This window comes from Pteropus alecto, unplaced genomic scaffold (genome assembly GCF_000325575.1).
Source record: "Pteropus alecto unplaced genomic scaffold, ASM32557v1 scaffold22, whole genome shotgun sequence".
Classification (NCBI taxonomy): Eukaryota; Metazoa; Chordata; class Mammalia; order Chiroptera; family Pteropodidae; genus Pteropus; species Pteropus alecto.
Window position 1 is genome coordinate 11469373 of NW_006434839.1, and position 16086 is coordinate 11485458.

The 16086-nt window shown below is 35.2% G+C and overlaps 1 protein-coding gene across 1 annotated transcript in view; it reads left to right on the top strand.

The window, feature by feature from the left end:
• The window catches only part of GRM8 (glutamate metabotropic receptor 8), a 676955-nt gene that overhangs the window by 223064 nt on the left and 437805 nt on the right, over positions 1-16086 (top strand). The window lies entirely within an intron of this gene.

Genomic DNA, 16086 nt, shown 5'->3' on the forward strand with positions numbered 1-16086 from the left:
GCAGCAGAGATATGGGCAGAAGCTGAAGGGGAAATAGGATCAAGGAAGTTTGTTTTGTTTGTTTGCTTTTGAAGGCGAGAGACTTTTTATAGCATGTTTGCATTCAGCTGAGAGGGAAAAACTGAGGAGGAAGCAGAAAAGGAGGAGAAGAATTTCAGTAGCAAAATTTTGAATAGATAAGAAGAGATGGCATTAAGTGTACTGTGGAAAGTTGGTTTAAAAGGACCAAGGAGAGGACTCATTGTATCAGGAGTAAAGACAGAGTGGGTGAGTCAAATGCAACTAGGTTAGAAGATTTGGTGATGGGAAAATGAGGAAGATTTTTTTTCTGATTGCTTTTAGTTTTTCGGTGAAATAGGATTCAAGCCATAAGCTGAGTGAGAAGCAGAGGGAGTATTGAGGATTTGAGGTGAGAAGAAAATATGTAAAATACATTTTTGGAAGAGGAGAAAAGAATTTACTATGAAAGCATAGAAGAATGCTGGGTGGTAATGAGGTCTTTCTTGAGATTTGTGTCATAAATTTATTTTAAATAATTTTCTTAAAATTCTTTTTAAAAAGTTTATACAAGATTAGGTAGCTCAAGTAAATGTTTTTCTCCAGTCACTTTTCACCTGCTGGGTGCAAGTGAGGAGTAGATAGAAAGTTGGATTTTAACAGAGTTTGGGTTTTGCTAGGTGAGCACAGAGGAGAAAAAGAGAATGAGGAATATCTGAGTTACAAAATAAAATAAAATAAAATAAAATAAAAATAAAAGTAAAAAGTAAAATAAAGTATAATAAAATAAAATAAAATAATAAAATAAGATAATGCCTGGCATAGTGGTGGAGAGGTTTGCAATGAGCTGGTACTAAAAAGCTAAATGAAATGCAAGTGAGTGATTAGGAAGATAGTAGATAATTGTGAGAGATTTGTTGCAAATTGCAATGTCACTTAGATCTGCAACTTAGTGGAGATTATGTCTGGTCAAGATAGTTCACAGGCAGCCTTAGGGATTTGAAACAATATCATCATCATAACCATCAATTAGCTTACAATTTTATATTTTATTTTTAGTACTCCCACCATGCAAAGCCACACATTATCTGGAACAAAGAGAAAGCACAGCCTGTGTCTTCAGGGAATTGACATTCTACTAGAGATCTGGTAGGAAAGATAATTAGATGTAGAAAATGATCCACAATAGTTTTGTTGAGTAGAATCTGTTAAAGTGGGAAAGCAACAGGCGCACAAAGTTGTTTCTCTGCTCTTGTGGAGCAAAATGTAAATATTTATGGATTACAGACCTCTTTTCATCAGTAGCACAGTTGGGTCTCTACAAAGACGGAATTCTTTTTTAGATACTTCAAATTAGAGGCAAGTACCAGGCAAATCACTGACAGTAAAATTCTAATATATCAGGTATAAGCAGATATTCCCAAGAATTAACATAATTGATTTGTGATTAATATAAAATAAATGGTTTTTCTGTTTTTCTTCTTCCTTCTCCTCTTCTTCTTCCCCCCTTTCCTTTTTTTTTTGATGAATAGGTAACTAAGAAAATAATAAAAGAGTATTTTGACAAATCAATTGCTTCTTATCTCCCTTCCTCCCTCCCTTCCTTCCCTCCTTTCCTCTTTCCTTCCTCATTCCCTCCCTCCCTTCCTACTTTCCTTTCTTTATATTAGTAATAAGTGAATTGCTTTTGTAAAAGTAACACATGTTCATTATAAATATACAAGTGATAGAGGAAAGTACAAAGAAAAACGTACTCAAATTCCACCTTCAAGAAATAATCATTACAATTTTGATGATCATTATTCTAGAAATCTCTCTATGCTTATTTGTATAAATAGAAGAATAGACAGCAATAACTGACAACTAAGTTGTTTTTCTTCATCCTTGAAGTTTGGGGGAAAAAAACAAATTCTTTCTTGCGGCTGAATCATTGTCTTAATTTTTCTCGGAATTGCATCTGCCCTTTCAATCTGATTTCCCCGCCCTTAATATCAGAGAAGCTTAGTTGTGCTATATCTTTGAATACTTTTTCTGTTGCATTTATTGTGTTTTCTACCTTTTCTGCCTTCTATATATGTTACTTTTCTTGATTGTTTTAGTTCCTGTATTTTTTCTCACATTCACTGTGATTTTCTCAAATGTTTCCTCTAGTGAGTAATTCAGTTTTCAACCTTGTCTATTCAGTTCTTTGATCTTACTAATTTATTTGTTATTTTATTAATGATGTTCTTTTGACCTTCACTTTGATTCCTTACTTCTGCATCCTTGTTGTTCCATTATCTTGTTCTTAAGCTTGTTTAATTAAATGCATATTCTCATAGTTTATTTTATAAAATAAAGCACTCAGTGAATTTTCTTAATTTTTTTAAAGTTAAGAACTACTAATTAAAAGAGGTGCTTTTATCATATTGCAATTGTTGCAATTTTGAATACCTTTTCTTAGTAATACATATGGTTATCAAATTCTTAAAAGAATTTGCTGAGAACTAGGGGTGACATCCTGTCAAATAAACTGTTTAAACTGAACTAAATAGTTAATTAATTTAGGCACATCTAAAGAAAAATTTAAAATAAATTACATACTGTTATAATTTGGGGAAGGTCATCAAGAAGATGTGACCACTGGTTTGACTCTTCAGCTAGACCTGGGAAACTAGAGGCTCCCCATTTTCTCCCCTATGCTTGGAATGTGTTCTTTGCTTTGCTTGTTGTCCCCATGCTAGAATCTGCCAAAGGACACAGCCTGTAGATAGTAATGAGATGATGAGACTATCTGGACTGGGTATGTGACTAAACCCCGTTAAGGCCTACCGTGTGTATAACTGAACCCACTTAAGTCCTCTTTGTAAACTTGAAGATTCTGGTGGGTGAGTGTGGAAAACTATTCACCTTACGGTCCCCCAAGATGAACTTCATAAGCAAGTTTCCTTGCTTATGAAACCTGCCAGCTACCAATCTGGAGTGATCAGCCACTTGCTTCAGTCTCTCACTGCCTTTTGTGTATGGGGGATGGCTTCAGATTATACCTAGGAAGCTCCTGGGAGTTTGCAATCTAACAATAACTACATGTTGTTCAGGAGTTAACTGTCAACTCCACTCATTAAAGTGTTGGTGACACTCTTAACCATGAGAGGCTAAGAAGGTGTCTCTCTGGCTGGTTGCGGTTGATTATCTGTTATCATCCCAGTTCCCTTTTATTTACCCATGCAGACTCATGTTGCCTTCTGTTGGACTGGTTATTTTAAAAACCAAAAACATATATTGTGGAAAATTGTCAGTTTACTGTTGTTCCAAGTTTAGACTTTGGCATATTACTTCTGCATCAACTCAATTTCTGTAGTTTAATTATCTGTTCTATTTGACACTACACAGTTACACATGAAGTAGATCACTCCCAAGAGTAGCAGTATTCTGAATGCACATGTTGCAAAATTTCTTGTCACAAATCATCTTCCCTTTCTTCCACTGTTGTGGAAGAGGTTTTATAGATTTTCTCATGTGGTGGGAAGGAACTAATTCCCCATCTGGATGCCACCTGTAGGAGTTCACACCTTTTCTCAGAAGAAATTTGATCTATAGCAGCAAGCTATTTCATGTTTTTTTTTTTTTTTTTTAAAAAGCAATCTGTGTCACCATACTCTAGGAGTCAAATTTAAAGATGGGCTGTTTTCCTAGGATGTTGCCATTTATAGAATCAATACCACTCGTATTTAAAATTTGTTTAACAGAAGCAAGATCAACAAATGACTTATACATTGCCCCATGGAAAAATAATTGTGTTAAATTTTCATAATGAACATTTTGAAGAAAGTAGATAGTGATTAAATTAACTTTGGTTATATATTTGATTATTATCTAGCCTGTTTGTAAACTCACTTCAATGTAATTGGAAGACTGAAAAATGTCTCTGGCAGAACAATGAAACAGTGTTTCTCAAACTATGTTTGAAGTCTACTTGTAATGGAACCATGAAGGAGGTGTTAAATGCAGATCCTTGGACCCTAATTCCAGGCCTACCATAGACCTTTGAGGATTTGGGTTAAGAACATGAAATGTTTGAGGACTATAATATTAATATTCATATTAATATTAAAAGTTGCCTGAGCTTTATTAAGAAATTTAGAAAAGTTGCAGAATGAATATTCATCTGTGCAAATGAGAATAGATAAACCACCACTTTAGTTGTACTTTCAATGTTTTAAAACCACTTCTGGTTGAAAACTAGGATTTCTGGAAAAAATTCCTAAGGGATTATCTTAGAGATGGGAGATTGAGAATCAGAGGTCTGTTCTAGTTAGGGAGGCAATAGAAATGACAAAAATGCACAAACATCCTATTATCACTCACACATAAAATAGTTTACTAAAAATATACCTTCTGGTGGGCTGGCTATGGCAAAGGTTTCTGAGTCCTGTCCTAAGTAACCACTGCCAAGAGCAGCTGCCTTCCTATAGGAGTAAGATGCCACATAGTCATTCTCCTGGCTCCTGAGCTGTTTACGTTGGATATGTACACTGATGGTGGAGAAGAATGTGAACATTTCCCAGCTCAGCATGAGGGATTGCCTCTGGTGCTGCCAGTGACTCCGAATTCTGTTTATTCTCAAACTTTTTTTTCCTTTTGGCTATTATGAATAAATCTGCTATGATTGTTTATATAGGGTAGACATTTGATTTAATTTATATACATATTTCAGTTATAGTTGACATACAATGTTATATTAGTTTTAGGTGTCCTACACAGTGATTAGACATTTAAAGAACTTATGAGGTGATTACCCTGATAAATCCAGTACTCATCTGACACCATACATAGTTATACTGCTGACTGTATTTCCCATGCCATACTTACATCCCCACGACTATTTTGTAACTACCAGTTTGTACCTCTTAATCCCCTCATTCTTCACCATTTTCCACCACCTATCTGACAACTATCAATATGTTCTCTGTATCTATCTTATTTCTGTTGTTTGTTTATCCTGTTCTCCAGATGTCATAAAACATAAAACATTTGCCTTTCTCATCTGACTTACTCTTCCCAGCATAATACCTTCTAGGTCTATTCATGTTGTTGCAGATGGCAAGATTTCATTCTTTTTATGGCTGAGTAATATTCCATTGTATATGTGTACCACTTCTGTATCCATTCACCTATTGATAGACACTTAAGATGCTTTTATATCTTAGATATTGTAGATAATACTGTGATAAACATATGGATGCATATGTCTTCTTGAATTAGTGTTTTGGGTTTCTTTGGGGAAATACCCCAAAGTGGAATCACTGGGTCCTTCTTTATCTCTTATTATAGCCTTTCTTTTAAAGTTTATTTTATCTGGTATAAGTATTATTATCCCTTCTTTTTTTAAATTTTGATTTGCATGAAATATCCTCCTCCTCCTCCCCCTTCATCCCCCATCCTTTCCTCCGTCCCTTTAATATTCCTTGTAACACTGGTTTGGTGGTGATGAATTCCTTTAGCTTTTTCTTGTTTGGGAGTTCTTTATCTTTCCTTTGATTCTAAATGCTAGCTTTTCTGGGTAATCTTAGTTGGAAGTCCTTGCTTTTCATCATTTTGAATATTTCATGCCAATCCCTCTGACCTGCAAAGTTTCTGCGGAGAAATCAGCTGACAGTCTAATGGGAGCTCCCTTGTAGGTAAATAATTGCCTTTCTCTTGCTGCTTTTAAGATGCTCTCTTTGTTTTTAAGCTTTGACATTTTAATTATGATATATCTTGATGTGGGCCTCTTTGGGTTTATCTTGTTTGAGACTCTCTGCACTTCCTGGGAAGTTTTCAGGTCATTAATTTTTGAAATAGATTTTCAATTCCCTGCTCTCTCTCTTCTTCCAGTACCCCTATGGTGTGAATGTTGGTAGGCTCGATGTTGTCCCAGAGGCCCCTTAAGCTATTCTCATTTTTTTTGGATTCTTTTTTTCTTGTTGCTGTTCTGTTTGGGTGTTTTCTACTACTTTATCTTCTAAATCACTGATTTGATCTTCCACTTCATCTAATCTACTATTGATTCCCACTAATGTATTCTTCATTTCGGTTATCGTATTCTTCATTTCTGACTGATTCTTTTTTATGTTTTCTATCTTCAAGTTTGTTTTCTGTCTATTCGTTAAAGTTCTCACTGAGTTTATCTACTCTTCCCCAGTGTTTTCAACTCTGCATCTGGTGGATTGCTTGTCTCCATTTTGTCGAGTTCTTTTTCTGGAGCTTTGTTCTGTTCTTTTATTTGGGACTTTTTTTTTTTTGTCTCCCCATTTTGGCTGTGTTTATTTCTATGTATTAGGTAGAGCTGCTATGTCTCCCAGTCTTAGTAGAGTGGCCTTATGTAGTAGGTGTGCTATGGGTCCCAGTGGCACAGGTTTCTCTGGTCACCTGAGCTGGGTGCTCCAGGTATGTCTGGGTTATGTGTACCTTCCTCTTATAGTTGAGCCTTGGTTGCTGTTTGCTTATCAGTGGGAGGGATTAATCCTCAGACTGATTGGTTGTGATGACTGGCCATGACCAGAGGAGGAACCATTGTGCAGGGGCTGATCCTACATCACAAGATTTGCTTTAGCAGGGCTCTGGTGCCTTCTCTGTCTTCACTTTGGGTGTTTCATCCTCAGATGTGACCCAAGTGGTTCTCCAGCTTAGACCAAAGCTGGCCACTGGACGTGTAAGCTAGGGCTTTCTATGAGGGGCCCTGCCGCAGGCTAAGTTAAGCTGCAGCTGGTGCCCCGCTCAGGACTACCTAGCCTAAGCCACCAAGCAATCAGTAGATGGCTGCCACCCAAGCTGGGCTTCGAAGTGCATTGAGAGGCCAAGCCACAAACTGAAGCCAGCTGCTGCTAGTGCCAGTTTTAGGGCTGCTCCCCAAGAGTTACAGGGTATGCCAAGGCCAGATGCTGCTTGTTTAGGTTTTGTGAACCTTCGAGAGATTTTAGGAAGGTCTACAGCATGAGCCAAGACAGGGTGTTTGTATGGAAAATTCACTGGGCCCACATGTTGGGAGGAGTGGAGTCTCAGGGAATCACCAGGATGAAGCCCCCAGTGTTAGCTACATTGATGGAGACTCAGATATGGCACTCACCTGGGTCTGCAACCTGGGTAGGGGAGAGCTCAACAAAAGAACAATGCCCTCTGCTAGCACTTCCATCTGGGAGAAAGCTGCCCCTCAGCCCTCGCCCTGAAGCCAGACAACTCGGTTCCTCTCCATATGTCCCTTGTGCCTTTTAAGCTGCTGCCCCAGTGCCACAGTGAGTGAGTCTGGCAGTGGCAAGTCTATGCGGGCCCTTTAAGTGGAATGTCTGTGGCTCCCTCAGTCTGTCTTACTCAGCCACAATCTCCGTGGGTTTTCACAGCCAGAAGTTGTGGGGACTTTTCTTCCCAGCACTGGGATCCTGCGCTGGGGAGACCAGTGTGGGGCCAGGACCCCTCGTTCCTCCGAGGGGACCTCCACAGCCAAATATTTCTCCCGACTATCTATCATCACATGCGGGTGTGGGACCAGCTCATTTTGCGTGCCATCCCTCCTACTGGTCTCTAGGTGGCCTCTTCTTTGTGTTCCCCATTGTAGGACTTCTGTTCAACTAGACTTCAGGCAACTTCCAATGATGGCTATTCTGTAGTTTAGTTGTAATTTTGATGTGGTTGTGAGAGGAGGCAAGCACAGCATTTATCTACTCTGCCATCATGACCGGAAGCCCAGGTAGGCATATGATTTAATTACTCTTGGGACTGTTGGGTCATAACAGACACATGTTTAAATTTATAAGGATCTGCCAAACTGCTTTTAAAAATAGTTGCACCATTTTACTTTCCCACTAGCATTGTTATGAGATTTCCATATGCTCTAGTTTAATTTTTATTTTTAACTTTAATTTTTATTTTTAACCATTCCAATGGGTTTGTAATGGTATCTTAACATAGTTTAAATTTGCATTTTCCTGTTGACTAATGTAGTTGTGAAATTTTTTATGTACTTAGTGGTCATTTGTATATTTTCTTTTATAAAGCATCTGTTCAAATCTTTGGACAATTTTTTAAATGAGTTTTTATCTTCTTGTTATTTAGTTTAGATTATTAAGTTCTGGATATAAGGCCTTGTATCCACACACATGCCAATTGATATATATATATATATATGAATTCATACATATATACATATATACTCATATATATATGTATATATATACCCACATATATTTGCATATGTGTATATATGTATATACATGAAATAATTTATCCCCTTTCCTCCCAGTTTGTGTCCTATCTTTTCATTTTCTTAATGGAACTTGTGAAGATTAGATTTAATTTTGGTAAAATTTAATTAATCAATTTTGAGTTTTTGCAGTGTTCTCTTTTTAGGAGACTTATAGGTTTAGTCTTTATATTTAAGTCTATGATTCATTTTGAATTAATTTTATGTATTATGTAAGGAAATGTCAAAGTTTATTTATTCATGTACATATACAAATGTTCTATACCATTCACTGAAGAGACTCCTCTTCTTATTCATTTACCTTGGCACTGTGCCAGTAATTAATTGAAATAATATGAACCCAATTCTAGACACTATTAAATCCCATTGACCTATATACCTACACTTCTCCACACCAATAGTATACTGTCTTGATTATTGTAGTAGTATAGTGAACCTTCAGCTCAGGTATGTAAGTCTTTACCTTAGTTCCTCTTTTCAAAATGATTTTGGCTATACTATGTCCTTTATACTTTCACGTATATTTTACAGTCAACTTCTAGATTTCTATGAAAAATATTGTAGGATATTTTTGTAAATTAAGTTTTATTTATTATGGTAAATATATAATATAAAGTTTGCCATTTTAACCATTTTTTAAGTATTCAACTCAGTGGCATTAATTACATTTACATTGTTGTGCAACCATCAGCACTATTTTCAAAAATTTTCATCACCCCAAACAGAAACTCTGTACCCATTAAGAGGCAACACCCAATACTCTCCAGCCCCTAGCAATTTTTAATCTTTCTGTCTCTGTGAATTTCATATAAGTGAAATCATACAATATTTATCCTTTTGTGCCTGGCTCATTTCACTTAGCATAATGTTTTCAAGTTTCATTTATATTGTAGCATGTATCAGAACTTCATTCCTTTTTATAGCTCAATAGTATTCCATGGTATATATATATATATACCACATTTTATTTATCCATTTATCTGTTGATAGACAGATGGACAGAGTTTCTACCTTTTGTCTATTGTTAATAATACTGCAATATTCATTTGAGTCCCTGTTTTCAATTATTTTGGGTATATATCTAGGAGTGAAATTGCTGGACCATATGAGCCTGCTGGGATTTTTATTTGGGATCATGCTGAATTTGTAGAACAATTTAGAGTGAATTAATATTGTAACAATATTGTCTTCTGATTTATAAATATGGTATATCTTTGCCTTAGCTTGGGCTGCCAATAACAAAATGCCATAGACTGGGTGACTTAATAAACTAAATGTTTTTCATAGTTCTAGAAGTGGGGAAGTTTAAGATCAAGGAAGCAGCCAAGTAAATTTCATACTGAAGCTTCTCTCTTGACTTATAGGTGACCCTTATCTTGCTGTGTGCTCACATGACCTCTTGTGTGTGTGTGTGTGTGTGTGTAAAGGGAGAGAGGGAGAGGTAAGCTCTCTGTGTCTCTTCCTATAGGGACCCCATAAGGTAGTCTCATCATGAGGGCTCCACTCATCTAAATTTAGTTACCTCGCAAATGTCCCATCTCCAAATACTACCTCATTGGAGGTAGGGCTTCAAGTTTAGCAGGATACTGTTAAGTACACAACAATCTCCTTATCTAAGTCTGCTTTAATTTTTCTCAATAATATTTTGTTCTAAATGCATTATCTTTGCTCACATTTTGTTAAATTTATTACTTAGTATTTTATATTTTTGATGCTATTATAAATGTATTTTCCATTTAATTTTCAATTATACATAAAAATACAAATGATTTTTGTCTATTGAGCTTGAAACCTGTAAACTTGCTCAATTAACATTAATTCTAGTGGCTTCTAGTGACTTCTAGTAACCTTTTTTTTTTCGGTGGAGTCTTAAGATTTTTTACATATCCAATCAAGTTGTCTGTGAATAAAGAGTTTTGCTTCTACCTTTCCTATCTGTATGCCTTATATTTTCTTCCCTATTGTACTGGCTGGGACCTCCTACACAATGTTCAAAGGAAGCGATGTGAGTTGATATCTTTACCTTGTCCCAGTCTTATGGAGAGAGCATGCAGTCTTTCACCATTAAGTGTGATATTAGCTGTGGGACATCGTATTTGCGTTTCTATATTTGTAACTGATATGATCAAGTTATTGGCTACACAGGCCCTTTCCTTACTCAGATACTGTAATTAGTAGTTACAGCAGTTTCAGTCCCTTTACATTTGTTTTAATTAGACAAGTTTTTATTTATATATTGCATATACTAAGTTGCTGCATAATATTTTATTTTCCATGGCTAAGGATAATTTAAAAATTACTAATATAACATTATCCTATTGACTTTTATTTGGGCTCAAAGCAGCCACTGAACCTCATTGATAAAAATACTGTCTATTATGAAACTCAATTGTCCTGAGGAAGGGCCCATAAGATAAATTCCTACTACTGGAATTTAGTACTAAAATCACACTTAGAAACTTAGAATTAGTTTATAAAAGTATTATAGATCTGCTCTATAAGGTAATGAGAATTGCTTAATCAACTGTATTTCCATTTTTTGCCTTCATTTCATGGTAGCTCAAAGCTAAATTTCATGCATAAATACAAAAATGATGATTTTTATGTTTGCATCCTCTTTTCCAGTGCTTTGGTATGTTTTGATTTATTTTAACAATCTTAATCTAGTTATGTCTTTCATTGTAAATCAACTCAAATCTTATTAGAAAGTATTTAGAAGTATAAATAATGATCTCTTTTTGAATTAATAAAAAAGCTATTTCATAAAAGGGCCTACCTTTTACATTTTTAATTGGAATAAATACCTACCTTTAAGAGGCTTAATAGTTAAAAATGGAGTCACTAGACTTGGGAACACAATCTTTTATTGGCCTTGCAAGATATGCTTCCAAAGAGAAATAATTGGAATGATGATCTTGTTGAAATGAAGCTAAAATGCTTATGACAAAAACAAAAATGAAAACTAGAGACCTGCTGTTTTCTTCACAATCCAAGAGAAATGGTGGAATGTCCTGAAAATCACCTAAAAAATGAAAAACTAAAGATTCACAGTGCCTTCGGTTTCTGAGTGAGGTGGTGAGAAAGTTTTGGGGTTTCTGCAAGCCACTTCAGTCTATTCCTGTACTTTAAGAAATAGTGTATTTTCTGGGACAATAATTACAACGATATAAAAATTTAAATTATACAAATTATTAGCTGATATTTGCATCACCTAATTTAATCACACATGAATAGTATATTTATATGTTTTACTGCTGATTGTAGATGTCCTGACCTAAAAGATACATAGAGGATTATTTTATAGAATTGAATTCTCTACCACCCTAAATATTTAAGTTTCATATGCAATTATTTGAAGGGGAAAGAAGCAACATTTACCTTAAAAATATTCCCAAGAGTTTATATTTTAGTGTCTTTAATGTTTGAGAGTAATACTATGTGCCAAGTTTAATGTCAATTACTTTACATGCGTTAGCCTATATTTCTCATAGTAATTCACAGCAATTCTATGTTAGCAATTGCACTTATGCTCACTTTACAGATGAGAAACTGAAGTTTAGAGATGTTTAGTAACTTGCCCAAGGTTACACAGTTAGTAAAAGGCAGAACTGGGATTCATGACTATCTTAACCAGCATCTCAGTTGGAGAGCATTTGGCTGTAATAGTAGCTTCCACAAACCAACATTTTTTTTTCTCACATCAAGCTTCTGAAGGTAGGTGACTGCTTGCTTTAGTCTAGTTGCTTGATAATACTATGTTATCCCCTGTTTCACTGTTCCCAACAAGCTGGCTTTTCATTTTCGTGCTTTTTTCTTCATGATTGCAAAATGCACAATGCAGGTCCAGGCTTCCTATGTTCAGGACTGGAAGAAGGGGAAGGTGGTAACGCCAGCCAAAACTAGGTCTCATGGGTACCCCTGGTTGCAGTATAAGCAAGGAAAGTAAGCGTTAGTGTTCCTAACCACAGAAGAAGGTGGCTGGGGCCAGGAATGGCTCTTTGATTGGCCAAATAACAGTGTCTGATGCAATGAATATTACATAATGCCACTGTTGTCAATTTAGCATGAGTGGAATTTCATTATGAATAAATGTTAAAGGTGAAGATCGAGATAGAAAGAATAAAGGAGAATGTTTCACTTCTTTTAGAAGTTCTAATTCAGTTTTGTGGCAGAGGGCTTTGGGATGCTTTTCTCTGCCTCTTATCCTCCGTTGTTGCAGTACTATATTATCTTTCTCAAACATGCCCCTGGAATGGATTCAGTAGTCTGCATCCTGTCAGGAGGAGAGCAAGAAAGGGAGACAGGAACCTGGACTCTGCTCTAGCTAACAGTTTAGTTAAGAAAAAAGGCAAAAAGGTATTATAGTAGAAAAGGTACTGGACAGCATGATTGGAGGTGCAAATTTCATATTATGGCATTATTGAAGTTATAAAAAGAAAATAAGCTTGTATAATCGTGCATTGTTGAGAGAATTTAAGATGATACCAAGAAGCAGAGTTATAATTTATTGTTTTGTTAACCTCTAACTTAATAATCAGAATTGCCTAAAAGATGAAAAAAGTAAGAAGCAAAACCCAAACAATCAGTGATGAAAAGCTGAGAGAATTAAGAAAGTCTCACTGAAATTAGTAGTTGCTAGTAAAGTTATAGCTTGTCTTAGGTTAAATAATCTAGTTAGTTTTAAATTATTTTTCCTAAAGAACCTTGATATGAGCTCTGCATATAGGAAGAGTTAATATTATAAAGTAGTGACAAAATAGCCATCTTCATGTTTGGTACCTCTGAAAATTTTTATAAATGAGAAATAGTTATATGTGTTTGAGAGAGATTATATGGGGTTACTCATTCATTCAAACTACCATACATGGATGCACAGTCTGTGTAGGAAATATATGCAGCTTCAGAGCTACGGATGTCCTGGTCCTTATCTTCAGTAGCTGTGGTCTAGGAGAGAGTTGATCTTGTGGAGCTGCAAGGCTCTCTTATCTTACGGATCTACGACCAGCCCTATCTAAATGCAAAGCCACTGTTTCAGTGAATTGGCTGATCAAATTAGACAAAAATGCAAAACGAACAGTTAATCAGAACACTCAAACTACATGTATAATCTGATATATACATATGTATGTTCCTGCCATCTGAGATAAAATATAGAATTATTTATGTCAACTAAATTCTGTTCTTCTTTCTCATGCATACAAAGAAATCACTATCTAATGCTTTTAAATTTGACAAAATCTTGGAATTACTAACCCAGTTAGAAAATATGGTTTTATTAGCAGAAAAAAATGATTCATATTAGTACACTCAATAGAGTACCTAGCACATAATAGGTACATAATTAACAATTTGACACGTGAATGTTACTGAATGAAAGCAAATAAATCACCATTTCCCTGGAGAACTTTATTTTCCAAGAGTTAGTAGGACTTTTCTAACAAATTTTTCTACTTATAAAGAAGTAGACATTTTAGAAGAGTTATAGTTTATGTTGGTTAATAAGTTTAGTTAGGTTCAAATTATTGTACCTGAAGAGATTCTATAGCAACTTTCCTGGAAATGCTAAAGTGGTACATGAAAGGCTTTAGCATAGTGTATCTAAATCTTTTGTTAAACTGACAAATTGTTTTGATATCTTTCTCACAAAATGCATAATGTATTTCTCGTGGAGAGCTATGCGCTAGCTGGCTATTGTTTACTTGCTGCGAGGTTTCGATGGAGGTGTTTTGTTATAGTAGCTTGGTATATATTCCTTGACTTTTAGTTTGAAATGTTCAGTTCAGCTGTGCTGGCACTTCTTCAAACAAGGAATTTAGTGTTTTTAAGTTCACCCCCCCTTCCCCCAATTTTGAAAGCACTATGCCAAGATGGAACCATCCATTAACTTCCTTCTGCAGTATAATTTCCTTCAAATCACAAGCCTGTTTTCACACTTGCTAATTTTAAAATTTGAATGGGTACCTATACCCATGGGTAAGAGAAGGTATTTATTATAGGTGTCAAAATTTGCTAAGAAATCAATTTAACTCTTTGGCTGCCACTTGACTTATAAAAATGCTTTATCTGCATAGGTACACCATGATGGAGATGTAACTGTGAAAAGACTTACTTCCTGCGCTTAAAAAACTTAGTATTTAATATGCAATAGTCATAGTAGTGCTGCCATAGGAGAAGGCACAGAGCTGGATGGTGCATGGCAGGAGTGCACGGGAGCCAGTGGGGTGGTGGTGGGGGGTCAGAGAGACCTTGGGTGTCTGCATGAAAGCAGCCACAACATGGTTTTAGATATCAAAGATAAAAGTTTTTTTAATTATAAGCTATAACATCCTTATATTGAAATTAGATTCCAAATAGGAAATAAGTTTTCATATTGACAGGCAGCCTAGCAGAGTGCTTAGGGAGCTCATACTCTGGTGCCAGACTTCTAGGTTCAAATTCTGAATTTGCTATTTACTAGCTATAGGAACTTGGGCAAGACACTTAACCTCTTTTATCCTGCAGTTTCCCCATTTATAAAATGGGGATAATAATACTACCTAACTCATAAGATTGCTTTGAGAATTAACAGTTATAAAAGGCTTAGAACAGTGCTTGGCATAGCAAGTGCTGTATAAGTGTTTGTTAAATAAATATTGCCATATGAATACAGAAACATTTAAGTACAACTAAGTATTTATTTGCTGGTGACCTGTGATATAGCATATATCTTATGTACTTTTCCAAGTCAATGAAGATAATTCTAGTGACCTGAAGCTCTTGTAAAATAGTATTGAAAAATGAGTTAAACAGTGATTGGTTAGGACCTAGTCTCATCTTGAAAATTGTTTATGTATATTAATGTATATTATATTATGTATACATATTTTATATTAATAATTTTGAACATATTTCAAGGGATCTGAGTAAAAGTCTACGTAGCTTCTGAGTCTAGTAGATTCATGGTAATAGAAACAGTAATTATGAAAAAATATTAAAAATTTGGGCTGTAGTAACTTTAAGCATCAGTTAACTTGGATAATTGTATTAAGAACATATACTATAAGAATTAATTTAACGGCAGTAAAAAATGACAGAAAGATAAGAAAATCTTCTTGTACCTTGATTGCTAGAGCAAGTTATGATAATAAATGAGACTTGAATTTTCTTTTATATATTTAACTCTGATGAAAAAGGAAATCGATATTTTTGAAAAGGTATCTAGAACATTCTAATAATAAATCTTTCATTAGTTCTGCTTTAATTACTAATAAACTCAAATTGTACTTTTGCTCTTTGGATATTTAAAATACATAGAAGATAAGTATTTAGTTTGAGATCACAATAAAATGAGTTTGCTGTTTTTATTTTTTATCATCTTGGCCAGTGGCAAAATTATTAATCACTAGATCCTCTGATTAAACACTCAGCCAGTTTTAGTTTGTGGATGTTGATCCAAATGTTGTCTGTAGAAAGTCATTCTAACACAAACTGTTGAGCTTTGGAGTCTATGGAAAACATGTAGTGTAGGCTTCATGCAGGTGGCAAGAAAATGGGAACAGTATATAAAAATTGGCCAAAATATGCTGAAATAGTTTTTTGTACTTTTTAAAACTCTCATTTGTGTCAGTGAACTCAGTAAATTACCTCTAAAAGCTTTACCCCCTTGTGTGTGTGTGTGTGTGTGTGTGTGTGTGTGTGTGTAGTGTAGAAGAGTTTGGTGGAAATTGTGGGAGGAAGATGATTAGGAAAGTTTTAAATAGATGAAATGAGGAGACAATTGTAGGTGCATATATGTCGTAGGAGCCAAGAGGTACATCAGCCTGAAAAGTCTAAAATCATTTTCAGAGACCAAACAGGTTATAATTAATTCTTACTACTAAATGAATCAGTCA